The sequence below is a fragment of the Microtus oregoni genome, unplaced genomic scaffold (genome assembly GCF_018167655.1).
Source record: "Microtus oregoni isolate MIOR12 unplaced genomic scaffold, Mior012 000091F_ref0000469, whole genome shotgun sequence".
In the NCBI taxonomy this organism is placed as follows: Eukaryota; Metazoa; Chordata; class Mammalia; order Rodentia; family Cricetidae; genus Microtus; species Microtus oregoni.
The window spans coordinates 4,282,353-4,301,357 of record NW_024544600.1 but is presented as its reverse complement, the minus strand read 5'-3'; the positions used below and the strand labels follow the sequence as shown (position 1 = coordinate 4,301,357).

General features: G+C 41.9%; 1 pseudogene; it reads right to left on the bottom strand.

Annotated features, from left to right (window-relative positions):
* Positions 1-355: 355 nt before the first annotated feature.
* Positions 356-19,005, bottom strand: part of LOC121442355 — an 89,417-nt pseudogene continuing 70,767 nt past the window's right edge.

Genomic DNA, 19,005 nt, shown 5'->3' with positions numbered 1-19,005 from the left:
TCATCTTCTTTATTAAACCAATCACAGTGACATATATTCACACAGTGTAAAGGAATATAGCACAATGAGCTATCTTTACTGGCCCACAATATCAACTGCTCTACATCGATTTTCATTTACTTGTGAAAGACCCCCGTGGTAGGCAGTCTTTCAGACTGGGGAGACCCTCCCAAGGAACAGCGAGACCACTCTCCGGATGCAAACAGCAAGAGGCTTTTATTCAGTACACAGGTACCTGGGGCGTCTTAGTCTCTCAGGAGACTAGCGCACCTACAGGCTGGGGCAGTGAGCTTTTATATGGTAGGGGTGCGAGAAGCACGGCTACAGAAGCGAGATGCATGGTTACAGGGTTTTAATTGGACAATTCATATAAGGTCAGTCTGGGGCTTTGGGGGCTTTCCTGGTAATCAGATATACTGTCTACTTTGGCTCTATCTAGGGTACAAACGGTTTTCCCTTGCTCAGTTCCCCATTGCTTGGGGCCAGGTGGCTGACTGCAGACATCCTGTCTGGCCCTCCACCCTTGCCTTGTGGTTGAACTTCCTTGTCCTAGTTTTCGTTTATGTTGCTCAAAAGTTCAAGCCTTGCAAAAATGACGTTACTGCTGCTAGCTACTGTTCATATTGAGTGGGGGTCTTTCACTTGTGTACAAAGGCTTTTGACACGAATCTACCAAAAGTAATTTATTAATAAATGATAGCAGATCATTCTGTGCCTTCAGTGTCATCAGCTCCTTCACTCTCTTCTGCTTCAGTGACTGACAGTTTCAGGGCCGGCGGCATCACTTCCCCCTTGACGACCCTGGAAGAAGAGCAATGCCAAGGCTTTCAAACTTTGAAATGAGGAAGTTGACCTTAGCTTCTCATTTGAGCTAGACATTTACCATGGTACATCCTGAATGGCACTATCGTCCTGTGCAGAGGACTCCTTGACCTGCATTCCCTCAGTCATGCTCTTTTTTCGTATGTCACGTTTGAATAAATCTGTGAGCCACTGAGCATCTTGCCCTTAGCTCCTCATTTGAGCTAGACATTTACCTTGGTACATCCTTTTTGAAAATCTCCTCCTCTCCAGAGGACTCCTTGTCCTGTAGATCCTGAGCCATGTTTTTCTTGTGTGTGTCGTGAAGAGGTCTATACATATCCCTAAGCCACTGTGGCCACCTTAGCCAGAAAAATCCTTCCTAGGAAACAGAAGGGGAGACATTAGTTCTGTTAGCCCCACCTTCTCCAGCCACAGCACCGAGTCTCGGGCTTACCTGACTCTCACTGTCCTTGTAGCATTTCTTACTCCTTGGAAGAAAACACAAGCAGAAGACAGTTAGTGATTGTGCTGTGTGTGTGTGTGTGTGTGTGTGTGTGTGTGTGTGTGTGGTGTTGTCTGGGGACATCTTGGCTCTCCCCATAACAAAGATCACCCCAGCACTGGGACTTAACAACAATTCCATGCATATCTGGCTTTTAGGAACTTTCCAAAAGATCTCCCTGGGGAGATCTTTGCCTGTGAATTGTCCTGGAGCAGAGGCACCAGCATGACAGTAGTCCCACTTATTCCACTGAACCAACTTCTCCCTCTGAAGAAGCCACTCTAGGCAGGAGCCCTTTGCTCTCCTGCAGATCAGCTCTCACAGGCAGACTTGCTGAGGTGAGGGAGGGGCTGTTCCTGCTTGCCTAGCTGCTTTATCCTCCAAGTACAAAGCCCAAGTCCACAGCACAGCTCACAGACTCACGGGGTTTCACCCTGCAGCCTGCCTCTGCTGAGGAGTTGTAAGAGCAGTTTAAAGGGCACAGGTAGCTGTGCATGATAGATCATGCCTGTGATTCCAATTCTTGGGAGGCTGAAACAAGATTCTGAGGCCAGTCAGGCATAAAGGTGCATAATACCTTTAATTTCAGCGGTGGAGAGGCAGAGGCTGGCGGATCTCTGTGAGGTTGAGGCCAGCCGTGGCTACACAGTGAGTGCCAGACCAGCCTAAGTGTGAAACCATGTCTCCAAAAAAGCAGTAAAGTACATGACGAGAACCAACACACACATTAGTTATCTTTTCTGAATCCAAGGACAATTAGGAAACTCAGAGCATACTTTCCAGACATATACGCTGTACAGATTTGATGTGAAATATGACCAAAGCCTGAGCAGAGAGGAACTAAAAACAAGGGCTCCACCAGGGAGAAAATGGTCCTCTTTCTGACATGCCCCAGAGAGTGACCACAGGACCAGACATTTCTGCCATTGTCCTTCATTTCCTCTTTAGAAGAAAGGTAACTATTGTCCATAATCTCTCCCAGCTATAGTTCTATGAGGTTTGTGTCACTCAAAGAAAGAAGAGGCTCAAAAGGTGACCAACAGGATGAGGATATGGACTTTCCTCCTCTGTACACTCACAGCCCTGCACTCTAACTCTGGGCTCCCCTGCTTCTTCTCCAAAGCATCCAATTCTGAAGTCTCTAGCTGGAGCAGACAACACTAACAAAAGCTGGTACAGCCTAAGCCTATTGATTTCACCCTCTTTCTTTGAAAGCCTGGTGGCAGCAGAGGCATCCATGCTAGTGCCAGGTGCCTCTTTGGGAGCCAGGCAAAACAACAGAGAGGATCATATTCTTTCTGGCAATTTTCTTCTCCCTGTCAGATGAGGGAATTAGGTGAGTTCCAAGTTCTCTGCTAACTCTCATGTTCTCTGTGAAAGATGGTCTCATATTTACCCTATGGACCTTTCTTCATCTTCCTCTTTTGTTCTGTGGGAATAAACCTGTTTGGGGAGAAAACATAATTCTGCTTATCACAATGACCACTGTTTCTAAATCTACTAATTCCTTTTACTTACCTAAAGTCTTACCTGTTCAGTGAGCTCAGGAGCCCATTCTGCCCTTCTTTGTCTCTTCACAACACCATCCTTTAGGTTTCACTTAATATATTATACTGATTATTTTAGATAAAATTCAGCAAATACTTCTTAATAAAAATAATTTCTGTTAAAAGTATGAATTTTTTGTTTTTTGAGATAGGGTTTCTCTGTTTAACAGTCCTGGCTGTCCTGGAACTAGCTTTGTATACCAGGCAGGTCATGAACTCACAGCATTCTGCCTCCTGAGTGCTGGAATTAAAAGTAAGCACTATCATGGTCAGGTGATTCAAAATATTTTTAACTCCATCTAAGTATACAGCAAAAGCCTAAAAAGTGCACTGCTGAAGAGATCAAGAACAAGAGCAAGATGTCTCTATCACTGCTATAGGGTGGCCCTGTCCAGAGGTCTTCTCTATCACTGCTATAGGGTGGCCCTGGCCAGAGGTCTCCTCTGTCACTGCTGCGGGGTGGCCTAAGGTGTCCAGAGGTCTCCTCTATCACTGCTGCAGGGTGGCCCTGTCAAGAAGGGCTCAATACACAATAAGGAAACTAAATTGGGAAGACAGGTGAAAAACTAGTACTATTTGTATTGGAAACAACAGACAACCAAAATGCTGATGAGATCAACTAAAACTATACTGGAAGTAATATGAAAATCAGTAGGGTGGAAAGTCACAAAACAAAGACGTCAGCACACCAGCTGGACTTGGTGGCACATGCCTGTGATTCTGAGGCAGGAAGATCAGGAGCTGAAGGTCAGCCTCAGGTACATAGTGGATTCCAGGTCATTCTGGCTATAGAAACCCTGTCTCAAGCTCCTTTTCTCCTGGGGCGGTGGGAAAATGTACAAATGAGAAAACAGTGCTAGACAAGAGCTAGGACGTAGTACAGAAGGAGCCTGCGTCCCCTGAGGTGGCAACACCCTGAGAACAAGAACATCCATAACTCATACAGGAGGAGACACAGGCCGGCAGATGAGTGGCCTCGGCTACAGACACTTTCCTTTTCCACTGGGTTGTTTTACCACGAAATATATTAACGCTTTGGGTGGTTTGCAATGGTTTCCTGGTACTCTCACACTCCCAGTACTTCCTGTTTGTCTCTGAGGGGGCGAAACTGATCAGTGAAGGGTCCAGGTGCAGGCTTAGGGATCAGGGGATTGAATGGAGATTTACTGTTAGTTTGGCCACTGGGCCTAGGTGCTCTTCACCCTAGGAGAGGCTGATAAGCTCTTCCCAAGGAGTCTGAGATTAGATCAGACAAAGAATGGAGAACTCTGTGCTGTGCTCAGCAGGCACAAGCCTTCTATCCCGAAGGATGTGGAAGACAGCGTCCAGACCCAGCAAAGGCCTTTGCCTATGGAGTGGAAACAGACAGCTCTTCCCCCCACACATTTATTTTTAAAACCACTGCTATTTTTTCTCTCTCGCATGGTTTCTTTAAGGTAAGAAGGAGTAAGCTTTCATTACTTGGCCACAAAACAGTCAGGCAATTGTTCTCTTACCATTTACTCCATTTTCCACCGTTGACTAAACTATTAAATTACTCAAAAGTCTTAAGTGTCTAGGAATATAGCTCATGCTTAGCATGCACAGGCCATATAAATCCCCAGACCCCAACAGTCCCCGCACTGTTTGTCCATTGCTTTTCTCTGTCTGTTACTATTTAATCTGTTTTTTTAAGATAGCATTTCATATATCCCTGGCCTGAATTCACTACATTGCTGAGAATGACTGTGAACTAAGGGTCATCCTGCTTCTGTTTCCTAGGAGCAAGGACTACAGAAGTACACAAACATCTTTCTCTGATGCTATTTTAATAAGTACTGATTTCTATCACCCTCATAGTAGAATTGATGGAATGCGTCATTTCTCTTCTTTGAATACCACTGTTATCTACTGTAGGCAAAATACTGGGCATGCTTACTCTACTCACAGAGTATCATCTAAATTGGCAGAAAAAATAATGAAACTGTGAATAAATTCCAGCACAGTGGTGAACAGTACACACCACTAAAGAGCAATATAGGACTTTACAGAGATTTCCCTGGAGGTCACAACCACATTAGGTGTGGAGGTGCTGCCTGTACAGGGGCCAGAGGACATCCTCCCGGAGGTCATGAACTGACCCCATGATGATTTCTGCCTTCTAGCCTCAAAATTCCACCATCCTCACTGACAGAGAACTCTCCACTGCTCCCACAGCCTCTCACCGCAACACCACCAGTCTGACACCAAATCAGAACGTTACATAATGACCTGACATTGAGGAGCCCGACTTCACAGAGTACCTGTGGACACTCGGGGGCATTATTTGTAGACAGAGAGGGTCAGTGGCTCAGGTTTTCAGTTCGCGGCCTCTAAACCTATGACACAGACCGGGCACATGCTGGACACAGGAATGTATTGTTGTCCTTACCTCAACGAGACAGAAAATGATAATCAACACTGTCAATACTACAGTTACAGATATTGCCAAGATGACTTTGTTGTTGTAGCCATATCCTGGAACTTCTTTTGTGCGCTGGAATATATGAAATAAATGAATGGACATTTGTGTGGCTATTAAATAATAATAAAATTAAAAGAATGACAGAAAGTGAAGGCTAATTGCTTAAAATTCCTTCTTGGGCTTGTGAATGGTAACATATATATAACCTAGCAATCGGGAAGTTAAGATAGGAGGACTGCCATAAGTTCAAGGACAACCTAGAACACCAGGTAAGTTCTAGGATATCCTGGATTATACAAAAAGACTTTAACTCAATAAAACTAAGAGCTGGGCTTGGTGAGGCTCTTAATCCCAGCACTCTGGAGACAGAAGCAAGTGAATCTCTGAAAGTTCAAGGCCAGCCTGGTCTACACAGCAATTTCTAGGCTAGATATAACTACATAGTGAGACCCTGTCTCAAACAAAACAAAACAGAATGCCCCAATAGCACAATAAACAAAAGCAAGACTATGGGCTACAGTATATAGTTTAGTGATCAAGTCCTTGTATATTATGTATACAAGGTCCTGAATTTAATCCCCAACACTATAAAACAAAATGACAATATGAAAAAAATAATAAAACTTTTCTACATTAGTAGCTTGCAGATTTTAAAAGAACGTACCAAATTAAATGTGCTACCTATCTAACACAATTTTTATGTTTTGAGTTTTAGGTTGCCTTCTGTCAATAAATTTAGAACCATAGTGAGAACCACTGTCTTGGCTGGGCTAGTGTTATGTGGACAATACAAGATCTGGAATAGAAGCCTCCAGTCTTTCTGCTTAAATGACTGAGAGGGTACAGGGGACTCAGTTCCAACATTGTCCTCACCTGACTTGGTTCCAGACCCTTCTGTCCACCTTGGGTTTCTGGGCTCTCAGTGATGTAGTTCTCAGTTTTCCACTGGTCCGTATCCCAGTCGGCCCTGGACAACTTGAATTCTTGTTGCTCACTGAGAAGCTTCATCAGGAGGCCGGTTCTGGAGATGAGCTTGGCACAGGACAGTTGCACACTGCGATCAGAGCAGTCCATCTTCAAAGTCCTGATAACGTGAGAAATAAGCCTTCTCACGTTGTTGTTGGGGATGAGGGGCCGCAGCTGCTGGTTTAGCTGAGATTCAAAGCGTTCACCTGGTGACATCAGCAACGAGTAAGCAAATTCATGGGAGTCAGGCCCCAAGATGAAGTCTAACTGTGGCTTGCTGGCTTGCTGAAGAGTTGTAATTGAACCAGATGCAGGCACATTAGACTCTACAATAGGATTCTCAGAGGGTATAATTTCTGATGCAGCTTCTTCAGGCACAGTGATGTCTGTTGGAATTAAATCGGAGGTAGGCACATGAGACTCTACAATAGGATTCTCAGAGTACCTCAGAGACTCTACAGCAGTCATTTCAGGGAATATATTTTCTGATATAGGTTCTTCAGACATAGGGGTGGTTGGTTCAAAGATGTGTTCTTCAATATTATCAATATCAGATGCAGCCAGAGGTTTTTTGGAAGGAGGTCCTAAGGCAGCATCTAATTGTGCAAAAGGCTTTTCTGCATAACTCAGGTCTCCTAAAGATGAAAAGACCCCTCCTGCAGGGGAATTTACCAGGCTCCTCACTGCAGAGGATGCTGGACTCTTTGCAATCAACCGGAAATGATACTTTTTCTTCCTAAGGTTTCTATGTGTCTTTTCAGACAGTAAACTAGGGTTAGACCCCTTCGTTCTTTTCACATTTAAATTTGCACTTTCTAAAACAAAAATGGTGTAAGACAAGTCTTTTCGTCTGTCTATGAACTCAGGCAGCGATTTTGTAGTGAGAGTCTTGTCCACCAGCGACTGTTCTGGGGAAGAAGACACTGCCTCCCCATGCTCCTTGGGGAGCAGGGCTCTGGGTGGAAGGAATTTCTCACTAATTTTCTGATCTTCTGAACAATACTGAGTTGCTGATACTCCACTGTGGGTGTGCTCCCGAGCTGTCCGTCTTTGGCAATACTCTCCACAGGCGTCTGGACACTCTGCTTATCCCACAGGCTCTTGTCACTCACTCCCTTAAAGTGCCTTTTCTGTATGCTTCCTGTCCTCTTGAGCACTCTGTTCAGGCTGTGGAGTCTTTTCTCTGCCTTCTCAATCTCTGCAAGACTGTTTTCCTCTGCCTGGGCAGGTGTCCAACTCTTTCCAAATATTTGTCATTTAAATTTTTTACCTGAATTATTAGACTTCTCCTTATGTAGTATAGTTTTCTCTTCCTTTTTAACCTCATCAATTTCTTCATCTAATAACTTTTCCAGAAAATAAAGTTTATTCAATTTATTTTTGATAGTGAAGTTACCAGATTCAGATTCATTTGTAGGAAAAAGACTTTGTGTATCATTCTGCAAAGATCCCAAGGAACTCTCTGAATCTTGGTCATGAGAAAACAGCAGTTTAATGTATGGTAACATTGTTGATACTACATCTTCCAGATTTCCCTAGGAGAAATATGGCAGTATGTAATTCAGGGCACTCATAACATCATTTTCATTATTAAAGTCGATCTCTTCTTCCATGGAGCTGGAGTACATGGCATTTTCTTTGTCTGAATAGCCTGTCTCTGGTTCAATAATGAGTTCAGTGCTGTTATTCTCCTTCCGGGTCTGCAACACCTTCATGAATGCCCCTTCTGGGTTCCCTATAGATGCTTCCTCAACTGTCAGAGATGGAGAGATTGTTTTTAGTCAGAGAATACTTTTACCCCTTTCTCAGCTCATAGTCACACACTGTAGTCAAATAAATTATGGGCCAGCAAATACTGGTATGCCGTGTGTGTGTGTGTGTGTGTGTGTGTGTAAACACACTAAACTACACACTAAACTAAATTCTGTGAAATGGGAGCAACCGAAAGAAAGAGTGTCATTGGCAAAGTAGGCACCACCTGGGAACATTCCACAGTGTGCACACAGGAAGTCTATTCAAGACAGCCAGTGGACCAGTAGAGAGAGACCCAGAGCCTGAAGACAAAGCCAGCTTTTCTTCTCTGCATGGCTGACTGAACCTCCTCAGGCTTCTACATCTACACCATCTGCCTCAGATTCGAGAGGCCCACTAGGTTTCCTCTCTCCATCGTTTCAATGTGCCCTCTGTTGATACAACCTCAGCTAACGATGGTGATGGACAACCTTTGAGGGGAATGAGGCCAGAAATGCTAAAGCAGGTGCCTCTCATTCACATCTGGATGGGTGTCCTTCTCCACCTACCCGCCCAATTTCTTCCTATAGGTTCTGTTGCCATGTATTCTAGCTCCTGAAACAGGAGCATCCTCTCTGTGCATCTTTCTGGTTCTTGCCTGAGTGAAGGGGGTTATGAGGTGTAGGTGAAGACATGTTTAATGTACTGGGTTTTATTCTTATGTAAAATCAATTTATAGAATAGCAATTTCTGGATAAAACATTACTCGAACTCATAAAATGCACAAGGTCAGAGCTACTCTTGTCTGAAGCCTGTTCTCACTTCATTTCTCATTCTTCCAGGTCCACATGGGAACAATACAAAGCTTCTGGTAGTAGGAAGGTCAAGTAGGTCACTGTGTAGCTGTGTTTCTTTCCCAGGAGAATTGAGAGGATTTGAGGTGGTAGTGAGGGCCTGAAAGAGTGGTGAAAAGAAAAATGTGTGTCTGTGGACTGCTCAGAATTAGGAAGTGATAACTCAAGCAAGAGGCAACAGCAGTTGACACCTCTGATGTGTAAAATAAGAGAAATGCTTATTTGCCATTTCTGTGGGAAAAAAAAGAATAATGTAATTGGTTTCCTAAATTAAAAATAAATGACATTCATATAGACAGTCAAATGCCACTTCTATTTCTCTTCTCCAGATCAAGGCTAAAGACTTGCATTCAAACTATTTAGGCAAGAAAACGGTCATATTTTGGATGAAGTTATTGCTAATAAACCTAATACATAGAAAATATTTTAGGGCTAAGCACAAGCTATAATACCAAGCTGTATCCCTGTCCCCTTTTAAAATATTTTTTTTTTTAAAAAAAAGTGGGATAGGTTTTCACTAAATTGCCTAGACTGGCCTTGAACTTGGATCATCTTGCTTCAGCCTCCTGAGGAGCTGGGATTATTGCCATGTGCCGAGATATTCAGTTTAGAAAAACACTTAAAATTACACGAATGATCTGGCGATAGAAAAGCCTGAGGTTCAAAACAAGTAGGGAGGTGGTCGGTGTGGGCATGGAAGAGCTCCCGGCTCCAGCAGCACAGTGAGGCAGCACTCACTGCTCTCAGATTCTAAATTACTAGACCTGGATGGAGGTGGATGGTCCTTGGATTTCCCTCAGGGCAGGGAACCCTGATTGCTCTTTAGGCTGACGAGGGAGGGGGACGTGATTGGGGGTGGGGGAGGGAAATGGGAGGCGGTGGCAGGGAAGAGACAGAAATCTTTAATAAATAAATAAATAAATTTAAAAAAAGGCATCACTTATAAAATTAAGAAAAGAAACCAAACAAAATCTGTCTAGAGATATCAAAAGTAGGAGATCACTTGAGACCTAATGTACATAAAGCCAGCTTACAGACTGAAGTGTACTATATGCAAAAGTAATTATTGGAAGCAGGATACCAGGCAGACAGCATAGTGAAGAGTCTGTGGTCATCTATGTTATCTCTCTCCCATTTACCCCTTTCTCTTGCTCTTTCTGCATATGGAACAGTTCTATTATCTAATCATGCAATAATAGCTGAGAATCCAACTTTCAGCAAAAGAGAAGGTGTGGATGAGTCTTTTTCATAACTAGTTAAAAAGTAAGACATAAAATTAAAACATTCATCAGGCAAGAGACTCACGACAATGTGTGGTGTTTGTCAGACATCCAGTATGGCAATGCAGTTTGACTGTCTTGCAGACAACCTCAATATCAGTTTTATATTTGCAGAGGCAGCAGGCCATATGTCTAGGTAAGATTCTGTAAATAGAAAAACAGAGAATTGGTTTACTGAAAAAGCCTTACTGAGGTACAGAAGAGGCAGGCCAAGGCCACCACAGGGTCGCAGAGGACAGAGTTCTTGAGGCATGTACAGTTGGGTGGAGACTCAATGGCAAATTGCTGCTCTCTGATACTGAAAGTAATCAAGGAGGAGGACAGAGGTGTTCAACAGAAGAGCAAGTGTCGTGTGTGTGTGTGTGTGTGTGTGTGTGTGTGTGTGTGTGTGTGTGCCTTTAACAAAAGTGACAGGAACAGAACCAGGTGACACGCCTAAAACAGGAGACAAAAACAGAACTAGGAGATGTTGATAGTAGAAGCAACTCTCCTCAACTCAAGTCTCACTCTGGGTTGGTCATGCACAGGGCCTGAGCAAGCATCCAACCTAGGGATGCTTTTCTCTATTCCTATTATTAGATTAGTAGAGATTATGTGAGGCCTAAAATAGCCCACTTTAACCCATACTTTATGGTTAAATGGCAACATGGATCACATTGACCAAATCTGGATTATTTTTGTGTTCCAATGAATAAGGGCCATGGTGCAGTTCTTTGGCATGGTGTTTGCGTAGCGGTGCAAGGCCCTGGATTTGATCTATGTGTGCATGTGTGTGTGTGTTTGTGTGTGTGTGTGCATATACATACACACACATTGATAGACACAAAGAGAAAGCAAGAACAAAGGAGGAATAATAAATTATAATGAAATACAATAAATACAATATAATGTAAAGATAATCTGAATTCCTAATGATACTCAAAAAGAAAAGCAGGGTAGGTCTTCAAGAAAACACTAGTTAACTGATGTTGAAAAGATTTTGTAACTACCAAGTAATAATTAGTTGCAACAAGGTTATCAAAAACAGCCATGTAAAAGAAGTTTGAGAATAGGATCTTTAAGGTCTCAAAATTCCATGGGTTCATCCTTTCTTCTTCTCACCTCTTCTCCTTTCTCCTCCTGTGTTTGTTTTTTGAGACAAGGTCTCCTTATGTAGCATTGACTGTCCTGAAACTTGTTATATAAACCTTTTGGGCCTCAAACTCATGGAGATCCATGAGCTCCTACCTCCTAAGTGCCACCGTCAGCCACTGGATATTCTCAAATTACAGTATATAAAAATAATAATTTGAAGATCTTCAACATTCTACTTTACATGTGATCAAACTCAGCATGAAAGGTCACTTAAAGTCCCATTCAAGAAAGCAGTACAGAAATTTAACCTGATTACTGATGAGGAAACAGACAAATCCAGCCTGGAATGTCAATTCATGGCTCATGAAAAAGTAGTGAAATGTCTTTGATAAAAACCAAAAACATGACAGGTAACGCCTGCCATATATTGATCTTGAATCAAAACAAAAAGATGTAAAGAGTAGTAATGACTTCTGGCCAAAATAGAGTGAATGGATTTAACCTCCCTCACTCAAAACCAAGAAAACAAATATTCAAAACCAAATCAAACTAAACCAGGGTGCTATTTTGTTTCTGTTTTTTTTTTGGGGGGGGGGTCAGGGGGAACAAGCAAAGACAGCTTTATTTAATGTGGCTACACTTGTGACAACAAACACCAAAAGAGCCTTGTGATCACAAGTCCATCTTCAAGGGCTGACGTAGCTTTGGATCTAGGTGGGGGAGGGGCAGGGCTATGCATAATTCTAGCAGTTCTGATCAAGGAGTGGTCTGATTGATCACTGTTTCAATTCTGATACTTGAGGGTAGTCCTTAAGAAGTTATTACCATTGTCATAGCCTGAAGAGAAAGATCTAGTCCTCATTCAATGATTTCTGTGTGTGTCCCTACTACACTGAAGAACCGTTCCACTTGGAAGTAGTCTTGAAGTAGTATGTGTGAACTGTCTTGAGGACTACTGTCCAGTAGGATGACTGCTAACCTTGCACAAGTCAAGGGTCAGAAGACTCACACTCTGTGTCCCCTCAAGTCTACAGTGACAAAATGCAGTGATCATGGACTAAAATCTCTGAAACTGGGAATTCAAGAAAGTTTTTCCATTTAGTTGTCTTTCTTGGGTATTTTGCCACAGCGGTGAAAAGATGACTATAGGGGGCTGGAGAGATGGCTCAGTGGTTAGGGGCACTGCCTGCTCTTCCAAAAGTCCCGAGTTCAGTTCCCAGCAACCACATGGTGGCTCATAGCCATCTGTAAAGAGATCTGGTGCCCTCTTCTGGCCTGAGGCACACATGTAGACAGAATACTGAGAATACTGTATACATAATAAATAAATGACTCTAAAAAAAAAAAAAAGCTGACTATATACTAACTTACTGCCCTGGAAGACATTCTGTGTTGCCAGGAGGGAAACACAAAGTAACAAACGGTAGACAATTTGATGACAGAAATGGAGTTGAGAAATCAAGAAAATCAAAGTGACTATAGTTGATGGGACAGAGTATCATAAGGTAAGAGGCACACTGAGAAAAAGAGAACCATGAAGCCAGATAGCTCATGTATTCAGCAAAGTACTAAACACTGTGTGTGAAGAAACTACTGACAGACGGGGGGGGGGGGGGGGGGGAACCTGCCAATTGAGTCATAAAGAATAATAATTTAGTTAGTAGGTGGTTAGGAATCTTGTCTGTTCACACATGCAAATTACAGATGGCCACAGGGCACTCACACATGCCAGGCAGGAGAACTAATGGCCGATGGCCACAAGGCACTTAGAACATATATTAGGAGTTATAAATCAGAGGTTGTAAAGGCTACTTTATATTACCCTCTCACAAACCTTCACTGATAGATTCAAAATGGTGAAATCCTTTTGAGTAACAATAGCCATACCTGGGAGCACTTAGGAATATCAACATTTACGATATACCCAAACTGAAATTTACTACAATGTTTGGAGTAAGAAACTTGCCATGCAGAAAAAGCAAGAAAAGTGCACATCTGTGACCCCAGCATTCTGGAGTCAAGGGCAGTGATCGCTGTGAATTTGAAGCCAGCCTGGTCTTTACAGCAAGTTTGAAGACAGCCAGGGCTACATGGTCTCACTGATATTTTGACCAGACTCTGACACTCCTGGTACTAACAATAAAGTTTACCTTGAATCAGAGGGTGGAGCTAGCTACTACTAGCTGACTAGGATTAGCCATAGAAGTTTTGAAGGACCCAGGACATATAGAGAGAGACCCATGAATTATTAGCAGGGGCTTAATAAGAAAAGAGGGGCTTAGAAAGATTCACAGGCCCTTTTTGGATGGAGGAAGGAAAGAGAGAGGAGTCCAATGGTTGTTTCCCCCACCGTTTCTCTGATCAATCCACTTTTTACCCTGATACCTGATCCCGAGACAGTTGCTGGCTGTCATTCAGTCAGTTCTGTGCCCTCACTTCCTGCCAAGCAGGTTTCTCCTGCACATCCCCCTCCCCCGTGTCCATTTTTCAGGTGGCTCACTCCCTCTCCCTGAAGCTTGTGGGCTTTCCCTGGACCAGCCTGCTTGCCTTGACACCTGCCTGCACCTGCTAGTCTTCTACTGCTGCTGCCACTGCTGCACACCCTCAGCCCCTGGGGATATGCAAGAAGCTGCAAGTGCTCTCGACCCAGATCGTGCAGTGCAGCGGCGTCCCGCTGCCACTCCAGTGGGCACACGGTACTAGCCTGGCTACCTAGGTACCCCGAGGCACTCCCCACAGTCAAACACTGCTGCTGTAGAAAAACTGAGAAGTCAGCAGATCTGGTGAGACACCCAGGAATTCTTAAGGAGGAAATGAAATTTTATTCAAAAGTCTTTAAAGAAAATTTCAAAACAAAAGTCTTTCTAACGTTAAGAATGGGGAGCAATATTATGATACAGAGAGGACGCTGTATGGTTTGAAAATGAAAAAAATTAAATGGAGGAATAATCAGCTTAGCTGGGATTGACATGTTAATTATAATTATCACTTTGGTAATTCATGTTATATACTTTAAAAAGTAGCTTGATATTGGTTCCAAGTATAAAAAAATTGACTGATAAAATACAATCCTTAGAAAGATCTACTAATGAAACTAAGACAAATATTCACACACAGACAGAGTAATTTAGAACAGAACCTACCACATTGAATTATGAAACTGAAGAGGAACAACCCAAGGCTATTAGAAAACCAATATCCAGTTATCATACAAGAACAAGTACCAGATGACAGGCAGCCCCAAGGCTATCAGAAGTTAAATGGATCCTGTAGAAATGTTAGATTTGAAAAGATTTAAAGAAGCAGTTGTTTCATATGGTATGCATTCACACTCTGTGAAACAAATGTTAAATTCATAGAGAACTCAGAACAGAAATACCCCCACAAGACTGAAAAGCTTTAGCTACAGCAATCTTAGAAGGTAGTTCTCAGTTACAATGAAAAATAAGGGGGAGAAAGGAAGCTAGGATCACAGAACAATGGAGTAGGGCCAGAGGTATGGAAATTTCCCAAGACCAGCTTCTCAATGAAGGTGAGCATGCTGATTTGCAAAGACAGTTTAGATTTGATGATCACATCTTGGCCATATGTTGTACAGCAACTTTGGATGCTTGGGACAGGGATGAAGAATCAGGAAAGAGGACTGATTCATTACTAAAATTATACAAGGCTCCAAAAACCCTTCACTGATTTTTTTTAAACAAAGATTGACTTTAGCTGTGTATAAAATGTTATCGGACTAAGAAGCTAGACAAATATAAATTGAATCCTTGGCTTTTAATAATGATAACTCAGAATGCAAAAGGATGATTAGGCCTTTAAAGGCAAGATCAGACCCCATAGATGAATGGATCTGAAATATAGTTGATATTGGATCTCACACTCATGATGATACTTGGATAGAAGTGATTTCTAAAAATTTTAAGAAAGTTCAAAAGGTCAGATGTTTTAATGTGGTAAATAAGGTCATCTGAAAAGGCAAGGCATTCCCAGAAACAATGCTTTTTCAAGACATGATCCAAACAGAAGACCCGACCTTCTGAAATATGCAGAAGGTACAGCAAAGGCCAACATTGGACCAATGAATGCAGATCAACAAGTGACAGACAAGATAATCCTTTGCCATTGGGAAACACCTTAGGGACCTCTTACAGGCGCCAATCTCAAATTTATTTCAAACATTCCCTGTCAGTATTGGTGAAACTCATCCACAGAGCAATTGAAAAACTTAATGCTTCTTTAAATGTTCAAAGAACAAAGCTAAAAACACAAGTGAATGACATTGTAATTATAGACATAGGTTTGGATGTAACAATAATTTCTCCAACATCTTGGCATCCAGAATGGCTTCTTCAGAAGGTAAATATTCAGTTTCCAGGTGTTGGAACTTTACCTCTGGTAAAAGAATTTAAAAAAAGAACAAGGTGGGCCAAACGTATAGGGCCAGTAGGATAGGTAAGGAAATTAAAGCCATATGTGACCAATAGCAATGAATTTATGGGGGTGTGACTTGTTACAACAATGGTAAACCCAGATTAGCATTCCTCAATCTCAGAAACAAACCATAAAATAAAGAATGCCTCTGAGAGAAATATAAAAAAGATATTATCAAGAAGAGTCACTGACTGTTCAGATTGTGCATAAGCAAGACACAACAGCTGCTGGTCTTTCAAAGTTACCAACTTCCCTACATTTAAAATAATTAACTGAAAATCCCATCTGGGTGGAACCTTTAACATAAGAAAAATTACGGACAGTAGAACAGCTGGTACAGGAGCAGCTAAATGATCACCATACTGAAGAAGCAATCAGTCCTTGGCAGGTCGCAGAATTATACAGTGAGAGTTCAGAGGTCAACCCACCAGATGCACATCTGATGGAGATAACCTAATTTTGTAAGGCAATAAGGAATGCTGCCTTTTGAATGTATTAACTGTCCTCCTTGCAGATTTCTTGTGTGAAGCCACAGTTCTTTGTAACATGAGGGCCTGCTTTGTTGGGGTTTCTGTCCTACCCAGTTCCCACAGCTAGTAAGTCCCAAAGAAAATCACACCGAGGTCTCCATAAGTTATAAACTGATTGGCCCATTAGCTCAGGCTTCTTGTAACTCTTATAACTTATATTAACCCATTATTCTTATCTAAGTTAGCCACATGGCTCAGTATCTTTTTCAGCAGGGCAGGTTACATCCTGCTTCTCCGGTGTCTGGAGAGGACTGGGGAGGAATGGGCTTCCTTCTTCTCAGAAAACTCTTGTTCTCACTGCCCCGCCTCTACTTCCTGTCTGGTTGTCCCACCTATACTTCCTGCCTGGCTACTGGCCAATCAGCGTTTATTTAAAACATAAGTGACAGAATATAGAATTGTCCCACACCAGTTCTTTCCCTTACATTACAGCTTGGGGATTTTTCCTACAGAACTACAATGTGCTAATTGTTCATTGGGCACAATTTCCCTTAAGCATTGGTATATTGGATGACTCCCTCCAGCGATGTGAGATTCTGGTGAAGTAATCACACAGCAAAAACTTTTGTTCTCACAACCAGATCCATGTTCCAGTTTCCCCAATATAAACTTAGAAGTCTGCCCCTCTGCTATTATCTCCTTCGGCAGGCAGTTGGTCAGTATTAATGTGCAGACAATGAGATCTCAACTGAGACATTCACAGACACCCAAGGACATTTCAGACATGTATGTCCGAAATGGCTGATGTTTAGCCCTCAGAGAAGACAGGAAGAATGCTTGCCTTGGATTCACCTATATCAATATAGAAAGTGCTATCCCAATTAACGCTGTTATAATCCTAAACAGGCTACTAATGCTCTGTACTTAATGTTTTCACCTCAGTTTATTGATACAAGATCTTAGCTTAGAAGATTAACCATTTTTCTCTTAACCTTATGAGATAACAGAAACAAGGTATTAACCATTTGCCCAACTCTGAACAAACACAATGCTTTTTTCACAGACACCACAGGAACAAAGCCATAGTTTATTTTAGTCCAGACAGCTGGAAAGAGTCATGGTCCTGATTTTTTGTTATGTTACTAAAAGTCCTCCTCCTTGTTCTATCACTTAGGTGTAAATGTAATTCTTATATTTGACTCCTCCCCCCCGCACCAGCCTGCTAAACATTTGGCAGAAATGCTGATGCAGATCAAATGCAGCAGTATTCCCCTGCTTGTTTATGTAGTTGCCTAATTACCTGATACTCCATCTGCCCCCTGGGAAAAAGCTGCAAGCTGAGTAAAAGATGATTCCTGTCTTGTTCATGGTTTCTACCGATAACATTTTAGCTCTTTGCTTAGTCACTTAAGAATGTAACAAAACACACAAATTCCCCTCCTAAGTTCCTCTAATGATTTAATTTCCCTCTCTTAATTAACTGCCTTCCCCCTTAAGAGTTCCACAAAGGCTTTCACAAACCATTCCCACTTTGAATCATAAAGCTGACAGTTACAGTTATATAATTACAGTTTGTGTACTTATTATCTGCTTTTATGACCCTGAAAAAATGCAAGTCCTGTAACCTTGTTATTGCCAGAGAATTGATGATTGTGTCTGTATGTGTACATAAACTAGAAAATTTGGAGGAGAAAAAACGGACAATAAAAATTATGAGAAGAACTGTGTGAGCTGATTCATTTTCTTTCACCCACACTCAGATCTTGTAGTTATTTCCCTCATGGGCTGTAGCATCTTGACTAGACCCTGAAGGGGCCTAAGGGGCTGCTACCCAAAAGACTCTGATAGGAATTCTTCTGTATTTGTCATTAAAAACAAAGAATGGTAACAGATCTAAGAAATATTAATAAGGTGATCCAGTCAGTGGGCACATTATAGAGAATTTCCTTGCATTCCCTTGCCTTATTTATTACCCAAAGGATAATCTATTATAGCAATTGACTTAAAAGACTGCTTTTTTACTATACCTTTACAAAAAACAGGACTGAGAAAAATGTGCCTTCACAGTGCCTATTTATAATTCCCAGGCTGTTAAAAGATATCAGTGGAAAGTTCTTCAAGGGATAGTAAACATCTCCATCCTGTATCAATATTTTGTACAACAGCCATTGGAAATAATTCATAAACAATTTTATCAATCTATAATTTATCATTATATGGATATCTTACTAGCTGATTCAAATGCAAATACTTTTATGTTTAGATTTTGTTTAAACATAATGTTTAAATGTTGAAAATTTTGTCTTGTTTGGGATTATAAACTGCTCCTAATAAATACAAGGAGGAGATTCTATTAATTACCTAGAACAAAAGATAGGTTTGCAAAAAATTCAAATAGAGGATTGGGAGGACAAATATCATATAGAGAGACAAAGGAAGTAGTATAGAGAGGTTTAGAAAGATATGCAGGCCCATTTTGGATAGGGGAAGAAGAGACAGTGGAGGTCACTGTTGCTCCTCCACTATAGTGATATTTTATATATGTTTTATAAATGCAGCTAGACTGAAGACCAGAAGATAAAACTAAGTCATTAGAGATCAGGCAGTAGTGTAATACACCTTTAATCCCAGGATGTGGGAGACAGAGGCAGATGGATCTCTGATGGAGGAGGGTCATCCATCTGTGTTACTTTCATTGGTTAATAAAGAAACTGCCTTGGCTTTTTGATAGGGCAGGATTTAGATAGGTGGAGTAGACGGAACAGAATGCTGGGAGGAAGAAGGCAGTGAGTCAGACGCGATGAAGCTCCAGCCCAAGGTGGACGTGGGTTAGAATCTTCCCAGTAAGCCACAACCCCGTGGTGCTACACAGATTATTAGAAACGGGTTAATCAAGATGT